General features: G+C 36.5%; 1 non-coding gene across 1 annotated transcript; it reads right to left on the reverse strand.

Annotated features, from left to right (window-relative positions):
• Positions 1–4,941: 4,941 nt before the first annotated feature.
• Positions 4,942–5,049, reverse strand: LOC116868447. Its single transcript, XR_004382841.1, has one exon. It is a non-coding gene; the product is annotated as a U6 spliceosomal RNA (small nuclear RNA).
• Positions 5,050–9,090: the final 4,041 nt, after the last annotated feature.

The following is a 9,090-nucleotide window of genomic DNA, read 5'->3' on the forward strand; positions in this document are numbered from 1 at the left end:
GTGGGACTGTTGGATCCCTGCTGGTAGTTGCTTTTTAAAAAAAAAAAAAAAGATTTTTTTTTATTTATTTGAAAGAGAGAGAGTGAGAGAGAGCAGGAGAGTGGGGTGAGAGGCAAAGGAAGAAGCAGACTCCCTGCTGAGCAGGGAGTCTGATGCGGGTCTCTGATGCAGAGACTCTGGGATCATGACCTGAGCCAAAGGCAGATGCTTCACTGGGCCACACAGGTGCACCCAAATGGTAGTTCTACTTTTAATTTTTTGAAGGAACCTCCATAGTGTTTTCTATTGTGGTTGTACCAGTTATTAGTCCTATTGACAGTGCAAAAGGATTCCCTTTTCTTTATATTTTCGTCAATGCTTTTGTGAGATGATGGCTTTGATTTACATTTCCTTGATAATTAGTGATGTTGAGAATCTTTCCAAGCACTTGTTGATGATTTGTACATCTTCTTCGGAAAAATGGTGGTTCAGGTCCACTGCACATTTTTTAATTGGATTGTTTGGTTCTTTGCTATTGAGTTATATAAGTTCTTTTTACATGATGGATAATTAACCCTTTATTAGGTAGATGATTTGCAAATATATTTTCACATTCCATAGGTTAGCTTTTCATTTTGTTCATTGTTTCTTTTGCTGTGAAGAAAGCTTTTTAGCTTGATATAGTCTCAGCTTGTTTATTTTTGCTTTTGTTGCCTGTGCTTTTGATGCCAAAAAATTGTCTGGAGGACCAGTTTCAAGGAGGATTTTTCCTATTTTTTCCTCTTAGTATTTTTTTGTTTTCAGGCTTATTTTGAGATCTATAATCCATTTCAAAATAATTTTGTGAATAGGTAAGTAAGACTCCAATTTCATTCTTTTGAATGTGATTGTCCAGTTTTCCCATTACCATTTGTGAGAGAGACTACCCATTCCCTATTGAATAATCTTGACTTTCTTATCAAATATTAGTTGACTTTATATGTAAGGCAATAGTTTCTGGGTTCTTTATTCAGCTTCATTGGTCTATATGTCTGTTTTTATGTCAGTACCACATGGAGGTTTTTTTTGTTTGTTTGTTAGGTTCTTTTTTGCTATAGCTTTGTAATTTATTTTGCAATGAGAAGTCTGTTCCTTACAGCTTTGGTCTTCTTTCTCAGAATTGTTTTGGCTATTTGGGGTCTTTTTGTGGTTCCTTTATGAATTTTAGGATTGTTTTTGATATTTCTTTAAAAATGCCATTGGAATTTTGATAGAGATTGAATTGAATTTATGACTTTGGATAGTACGGACATTAAAAAAATAATTGCTCCAATTCATGAACATGGGATGCCCTGTGGCATTCCTACAGCAGAGTGGTCATTTAGGCCTCTCATTCCAAAGGCCTACACCATTCTCCAAAACCTTCCTCACCCCCAGCCTCCTCCATGTTATATTTTGGCAGTCCAGGTATTATGGATGATTTCATGCTCTACATTAGCTCCAACATTTGTGTCTTCTTTAATTTCTTTCATGACTATCTTGTAATTTTAAATGTACAGATATTTTGGGACGCTTGGGTGGCTCAGTTGGTTAAGCATCCAACTCTTGATTTTGGTTCAGGTTATGATCTCAGAGTTGTGGGCTCAAACCCTGCGTCGGGCTCCACACTGAGTATTTATTGACTCTGTTTGTCCCTCTTCCTCTGCTACTCCCCCCACTGACACTCTCTTGCTCTCTAAAATAAATAAATAAAAATGAAAAATCTAAATGTACAGATATTTTATCTTCTTGGCTAAATTTATTCCTAAGTATTTTTATGCTATTGTAAATGGGATTGTTTTCTTATTTTTTCATGTAGTTTACTGTTGGTGTATAAAAATGCAACTGATTTTTATATGTTGATTATATGACCTGCAACATTATTGAATATTTATAAAAGTTCCAACAGTTTTTAGTGGCGCCTTTAGACTTTTCCATATCTGTTAGATCATATCTTCTGCAAATAATTTTTTACTTCTTTCTTTCTGATTTGGAGGTCTTTCATTTCATTTTCTTGACTAATTGCTCCAGCTAGGATATCAGCTTTATGTTGAATAAGAGTGGTAAAAGTGGGTGTCCTTGTCTTATTCCTGATCTTAGAGGGAAAGCATTCAGCTTTTCATCATTGGGTATGATGTTAGCTGTGGGCTTGTCATATATGACCTTACTTATGTTGAGGAACATTCCTTCTATATACAAATTTTTGTGAGCTTTTACCATGAAGCAATGATTAATTTTGTCAAATGTTCTTTCTGCATCTATTAAGATAATCATATGATTTTTATCTTTCATTCTATTAGTGTAGCGAGTCACATTATTTGTGTATGTTGAACCATCTTTGAATACTAAGAATAAATCATACTTGATCATGGTATATGATTCTTTTAAAGTGCTGTTGAATTAAGTTGCTAATATATTGTTGAGAATTTTTGTATCTCTATTTATCAAGAATATTGGTTTGCCCTTTTTTTTCTTGTAGTGTCCTTTTCTACTTTTCATATCAGAGTAATCCTGGCCTGACAAAATGAGTTCAAGAGTGTAGCCTCCTCTTCAGTTTTTTGGAAGAGTTCAAGAAAGGATGGTGTTGGGGCACCTGGGTGGCTCAGTGGGTTAAAGCCTCTGCCTTCTGCTCAGGTCATGATCTCAGTGTCCTGGGATCGAGCCCTGCATCAGGCTCTCTCCTCAGCGGGAAGCCTGCTTCCTCCTCTCTCTGCCTGCCTCTCTGCCTACTTGTGATTTCTCTCTGTCAAATAAATAAATAAAATCTTAAAAAAAAAAAAAAAGAAAGGATGGTATTAATGTTTGGCAGAATTCACCAGTGAAACCATCTGGTCCTGTGCTTTCCTTTGTTGGGAGGTTTTTGATTGTTAATTCAATCTTCTTCCTAAAATTTAGTTTTTTCATATTTTCAGTTTCTTTCTTATTCAGTCGTAGATTGTATGTTTCTAGGAATTTATCCATTTCTTCTAGGTTATCCAATTTGTTAGCATACAATTCTTCATAGTACTGTCTTAGGACTTTTTGAACTTCTGCAGCATCCATTGTAATGCTTCATCTTTCTTTTCTGATTTTATTTACTTGAGTCTTCTCTCTTTTTCGTTCTTAGTCTACTTAAGGTTTGTCAATTTTCATAATCTTTTCAAAAAACCAACTCTTAGCTTCATATAGTCATTTATATCATTATAAACTTCCTTTATAGACTGCTTTTGCTGCATTCCATGAGTTTTGGTATGCTGAGTTTCCATTTTCATTTGTTTCAAGATATTTTTTAATTTCTCTTTTGATTTCTTTGATCTATTGGTTATTTAGGAGTGTGTTAATTCCAAATCATTATGGATTTTTTCCATTTTCTTGTTGTTGTTGTTTTCTATATTCATACTATTATGAAGAGGTATTTCTGACCTAATGATACGATTTTAGTCCTCTTAAATTTGCTAAGACTTATTTTGTGACCTAGCATATGTTCTATCCTGGAGGAATTTTTGCGTACTTGCGAAGGATATGTGTTCTGCTATTGTTGGATGGAATATTTTGGTTGGGTTCATTTGGGCTAATGCAGAGTTCAGGTGCAGTATTTTCTTACTGATTTTCTGTGTGGATGATTGATCCTTTGTTGAAAGTGTGATATTGATAACCCTTACTATTACTGTGTTGTTGTCTGTTTTTCCCTTCAAACCTGTTGGTATTTGTTTGATATATTTAGATCCTACAATGTTGGGGGTATGTATATTTAAGATTGTTATATCCTCTTGATGAACTGATCCCTTTATTTAATGACCTTCTTTGTATCCTTACCGCCTGTCACTTAAGGTCTATTTTAATACCAGTGCAGCTATTCCTGCTTTCTCTTGGTTTCTTTTTGCATGAAATATATTTTTCTGTTTCTTCACTTTGAACCTATGTGTGTCCTTAAAACTGAAGTGAGTCTCTTGTAGGAAGCATATAGTTTGTTCTTGTTTTTGTTATTGTTTATTTTTTCCACTCAGCTACTTTGTCTTTTGATTAAATAATTTAATTCATTTATATTTTGCATAATTATTGATAAGTAAGTACTTAGTTATTCCATAATATTAATTGTTTTCTGGTGGTTTTTTTGTTTGTTTTTATTTAGTCTCCCTGTTCCTTTCATCCTCTTTTGCTGCTTTTGTTTATGAATTGATGGTTTTCCATAATGATAAATGCTTTGATTCCCTTCTTTTCATCTTTGTGTATTTGCTGTAGGTTTTTGTTCTGTAATTGTCATGAAGCTTACCTAACACATCTTATATATATATAACAGTCTATTTCAAGCTAACGGCAACTTAACTTCAGTTACATAAGAAATTTTACTTTTTTACTCATTCAATTTTTTTTTATTTCACAATTTACCTCTTTTTATATTATATATTCACTAATAAGTTATTATAGCTATTGCTGTATTTAATACTTGTATCCTTTAAATTAAATTTTTTGCTAGGATTAAGTGACTAGCACAGTACCATATACAATATTCTAATATTCTGAAATTGACTACATATTTACCTTTCCAGTGTGTTGCATGTTTTCATGTTACTAATTTTTCCCTTTTCATTGCAACTTTAAGAACTCCTTTCAGAATTTCTTATAAGTCAGGAGGTGATGAGCTCCCTCAGCTTTTGTCTGCCTGAGAACATCTCTCTCATTCATTTCTAAAGGACAACTTTCATCCATAGAGTATCCCACTCTCTCCTGGCCTGTAAGGTTTCTGCTGAGAAAACTGCTGATAGCGTTATGGGGGTTCCTTTGTAAGTGATAAGTTTCTTTACTCTTCCTGCTTGTAAGATTCTTTGTCTTTGATTTTTGACAGCTTTTATAATGTGTCTTGGAGAATAGTTTACTGAATTGAATTAGGGTACCTATGAGTTTCATGAACATGGATAGCCAAATCTCTCTCCAGATATGAAACTTTTGAGCCATTATTACTTTTAAAATATGGAATGTCTTGAATTTGCACATCATCCTTGTGCAGGCTGTCACCATAGCTAATCTTCTCTGTATCATTCCAGTTTTTGTATATGTGCTAATGAAGATAACAACCAGCCATTATTTTTGAAAATAAGTTTTCTGTCCCCATCCTCCTCTCTTCTTGAACTCCAGGAATTCTCAGATTGGCTCACTCAATGGTATTCCATAGATCACATGAACTTTCTTCACTCTTTTTTTTTTTTTTAGGATTATTTATTTATTTGACAGACAGAGATCACAAGTAGGCAGAGAGGCGGGTAGAGAGAGAGGAAAGGAAGCAGGCTCCCCCCTGAGCAGAAAGCCCAATGCGGGGTAGATCCTAGGACCCTGGGATTATGACCCGAGCCGAAGGCAGAGACTTTAACCCACTGAGCCACCCAGGCACCCCTCTTCACTCTTTTTAATTATTTTTTCTTTGTTGTCTCCGAATAGATCATTTAAAAGGTTTTGTCTTCAATTTCAGTTTCTTTCTTCTGCTTGATCCATTCTGATTTTGGCTCTCTGTTGCATTTTTCATTTCATTTATTGCACCTTTCACCTCAGAATTTTTTTAATGATTTTTTTTAACTTCTCATTTTGTTTGCACATCATTTTTCTGATTTCATTGAATAGTCTTTCTGCATTTCAAGAAAGCTTGCTGAGCTTTCTTAAAAGAGCTATTTTGAATTCCTTGTTGGGTAAATTGCAGATCTTCATGTCTTTGGGTTGATTAATGGAAGATTATTGTGATCCTTTTGTGGTGTCATATTTCCATGACTTCCCGTGTTCCTTGAAATCTTACACTGCTATCTTTGCATTTAAGTAGCAGTCACCTCCTCCATTCTTTACTGAATAATTTTGGAAAAGAATCATCTTCCTTCAGCCCTACTAGGGATTCTGGGGATTTCTCAGATTTTCTGTGGATACACATTGCTCCACACTTCTTGCTCCCTCTTGTGGCAGATTCTTTTTTGTTGTTGGTTGGTTTCAAGGTTTATTTATTTATTTATTTGTTTGTTTATTTATTTAACAGAGAGAGAGAGAATGAGAGAGAGAGAGAGAGAGCGCGCGAGCGCCCACACAAGCAGGGGAAGCAGCAGGCAGAGGGAGATGGAGAAGTAGGCTCTCTGCGGAGCAAGAAGCTGGATGGGGGACTCGATCCCAGGACTCTGGGATCATGATCTTAGCCCAAGGCAGAGGTTTAACTCTGAGCCACCCAGTCACCCCTCTTTGTTTCAAGTTTTTATTTAAATTGTAGTTGGTTAACATACAGTGTAATATTAATTTCAGGAGTAGAATTTAGTGATTCATCACTTACATACAACACCCAGTGCTCATCCCAACAAATGCCTTCCTTAATACCCATAACCTATTTAGCCCATCCCCTACTCACCTCCCCTCCAGCAACCCCAGTTTCTTCTCTGTAGTTAAGAGTGTTTGCTTTATGGTTTGCCTCTCTCTCTTTCTTCCCTCTATGTGCATCTGTATTGTTTCTTAAGTTTTGTGGCAGTCTTTAGCCTGTATGCTTTCTTTTGATCCTGCTGCACCCTGGGCCTATGGCTGAGCGCCACACTTTCACCTTCTCAAAGGTGATGCTAAATTTTCATTTTTTGTTTCTTCCTGGCCCATAGTAACAGTCCAGCTTTCTGTGCATGCTCACTAGTTTTCTGCCAAAGCTCACTTTTACTATGGTTAGGGGCACATACAAAGAGCTGCCCACGGAGGTGTGTGAGTGCAGCCCACAGAGTGCTGTTGATTTCCGTGGTCCTGTTGTGGGAGTTGAGAGTTTGGGCATCTCAACAGCTATGGGGTGGGCCTCCTGATGGAGTCCATAATGTGGTTAGTAGGGTTGGTTTTCCTTTGACATATTCCAGGCCTTTGCTGTTGCTCTCCTTGCTGCTCACCACCCCCAGCCATGCAATTCATGATGCAGTACTCTGGATGGGATGAGAGAGAAATGGGCTTCTGGCAGCATCCCATGCAGTTGGGAAAGCCAGGCACTCACACATTCTTACTTTCCTCCACATGAGGATCATAGGCTGAGAAGGGCTCTCATGGCACTAGCTGTGCCACTTCGGGATAAATTCAAGTTTTTTCTTACCACCTTCATCTTGTTCAGTCTCTGATTTTTTTTTCCTAAAGATTTTATTTATTTATCAGAGAGAGAGAGAAAATGCACAAGCAGGGGGAGTGGCAGGCAGAGGGAGAAGCAGGCTCCCCGCTGAGCAAGGAGCCAGATGTTGTACTGGATCCCAGGACCCTGGGATGATGACCTGAGCTGAAGGCAGACACTTAACTGACTGAGCCACCCAGGCATCCCCAGTCTCTGATTTTTTTGTTTTGTTTTGTTTTGTTTCAACATTGTGCTAAAACTTCTCTGCTGGATTCCTGGACTTCCATAAAGACCTTCTTATCTACTGATGATTGTCTAAGTCAGAGCTTTCCAGGGCTACTGGACTGCAGGCAAAGGGCCAGGGGCCAGTTCCTGGGCCACTATTGTGCTCATAGCCAGGACCAAGATTTGTTTGACTATTGCACGATGCAGTGGTGGATGAGACATCTCCCAGATTCTTTGGCATAGAGTCCTGGCTCCCACAAAAACACTTTTTCTGTGAATGGATGCCAAATTGTTGTTGTGGGGAGATACAAAAAAGGACTCCTTCAATTTTTAAACCAGAGTTTCATTGAATTCTATCTTCCAGTGCCATTCAGAGATGTCTATTTCTATATCATTTCCCTGACATCTGGATATAGCCTGCTTCGTTCCCCTACTCCCATCCTGGAAACTTTCAGGATCTTCTCTTTACCCTCAATCTTCTGAAATTTCATAATGTGAAAATATGTTGCACTATCTCCCCATTCACTGACCTTCCCATTTACTTGCTGAATGGTTTCAGTCGAGAAATGTGTGTCATCAGTTCTGAGAAACTTCTTTGTTTTCTTTCTTTCCCTGGAATTATTATTATCTTGGTCCTTCTTGAGTGGATACCACCATTTTCTTATGTTTTCCTTTCCTTACTGTCACCATTTTTGTTACTTTCTGGAAAATATTTTTGGCTTTGTCCTTCAAATATTCACTGCAATTTTTATGTATGTGATCATATTTTAATTTATTTGACTTATTGTTTTTATTTTGAAAGAGTTCTTTTTCAGTATTCTATGTTTATTCTCTTTTCCATGTCTCTTGAGTCCAGTAATTATAAGTTCTCTTCAGTTATCTGAGAATTTTCTTTCCTTAGTGCTTCTTTATTTTTTTCCTATATAATTTTATATCTGCTTTTCATGTTGGAATTTTTCCATACTTTTTGATATCTTTGATTTTCTGTTTCTAATATGACCAAGACACTAAACACCTAATTGGAAGTTTGTGTGTATGGACAGAATGTAGTTTGAGAGGTACTTGTCAGGTTGCAGGCTTTGGGTAATAGGACAAGGACTTTCCTGCCAGAGGTCCCTGTCCATACACTGTTCTCTTGGTTTCAACACATTCCCCAGAGAGAAATCCTGAAATACTCACCCTCATAAGGACACAGCCAGTGAAGGAGCTTTACTATCTCATGATTTAGTGTATAGACTTCTATTCAATCTCTCCTTTCAGTACAAGATCCCCACCTTCAGTTATTATCACTGAATATGAAATACAGAATATCTCCAGGTTTATGCTAAAGAATAAGTCTCAACCTTTAGCCCAGGATGGAGAAGTTGATAACTGGCAGTTGGTATGGGAGAAGAATTATGGATATCATTGATTCTTTTATAGACTTTGTACCAATCCTTGTATTTCCAGTCCCATCTGCAATCCCACTTTCAGGTATATCTATTATTTGTATCTCATAATTTTTTTCTTTTCTTTTTCACTCTTATTTTTTTGAAGTATATTCTCAAATAACTTTCTTAGAATGTGTACAAATGAAAATAAAAAACTTCTGAATCTTCATGTATTGAAAATGTAGTTATTTTGCTCTGATCCTTTGTTGATAGTTTAGCTGGGAACATAATTCTAAGTTTAAAAATCATGTTTTCCCTGGTTAAATTCAAGAATGCATCATTCTTGTCTTCTAGTATTAAGTATTACTGGTTGGAAATGTGATATTAGTTTAAAAAAACTTTGAATTTTACCTAATCCTTACT

Source organism: Lontra canadensis, unplaced genomic scaffold, assembly GCF_010015895.1.
Source record: "Lontra canadensis isolate GAN:19392208 unplaced genomic scaffold, GSC_riverotter_1.0 scaffold15, whole genome shotgun sequence".
NCBI classification, from domain to species: Eukaryota; Metazoa; Chordata; class Mammalia; order Carnivora; family Mustelidae; genus Lontra; species Lontra canadensis.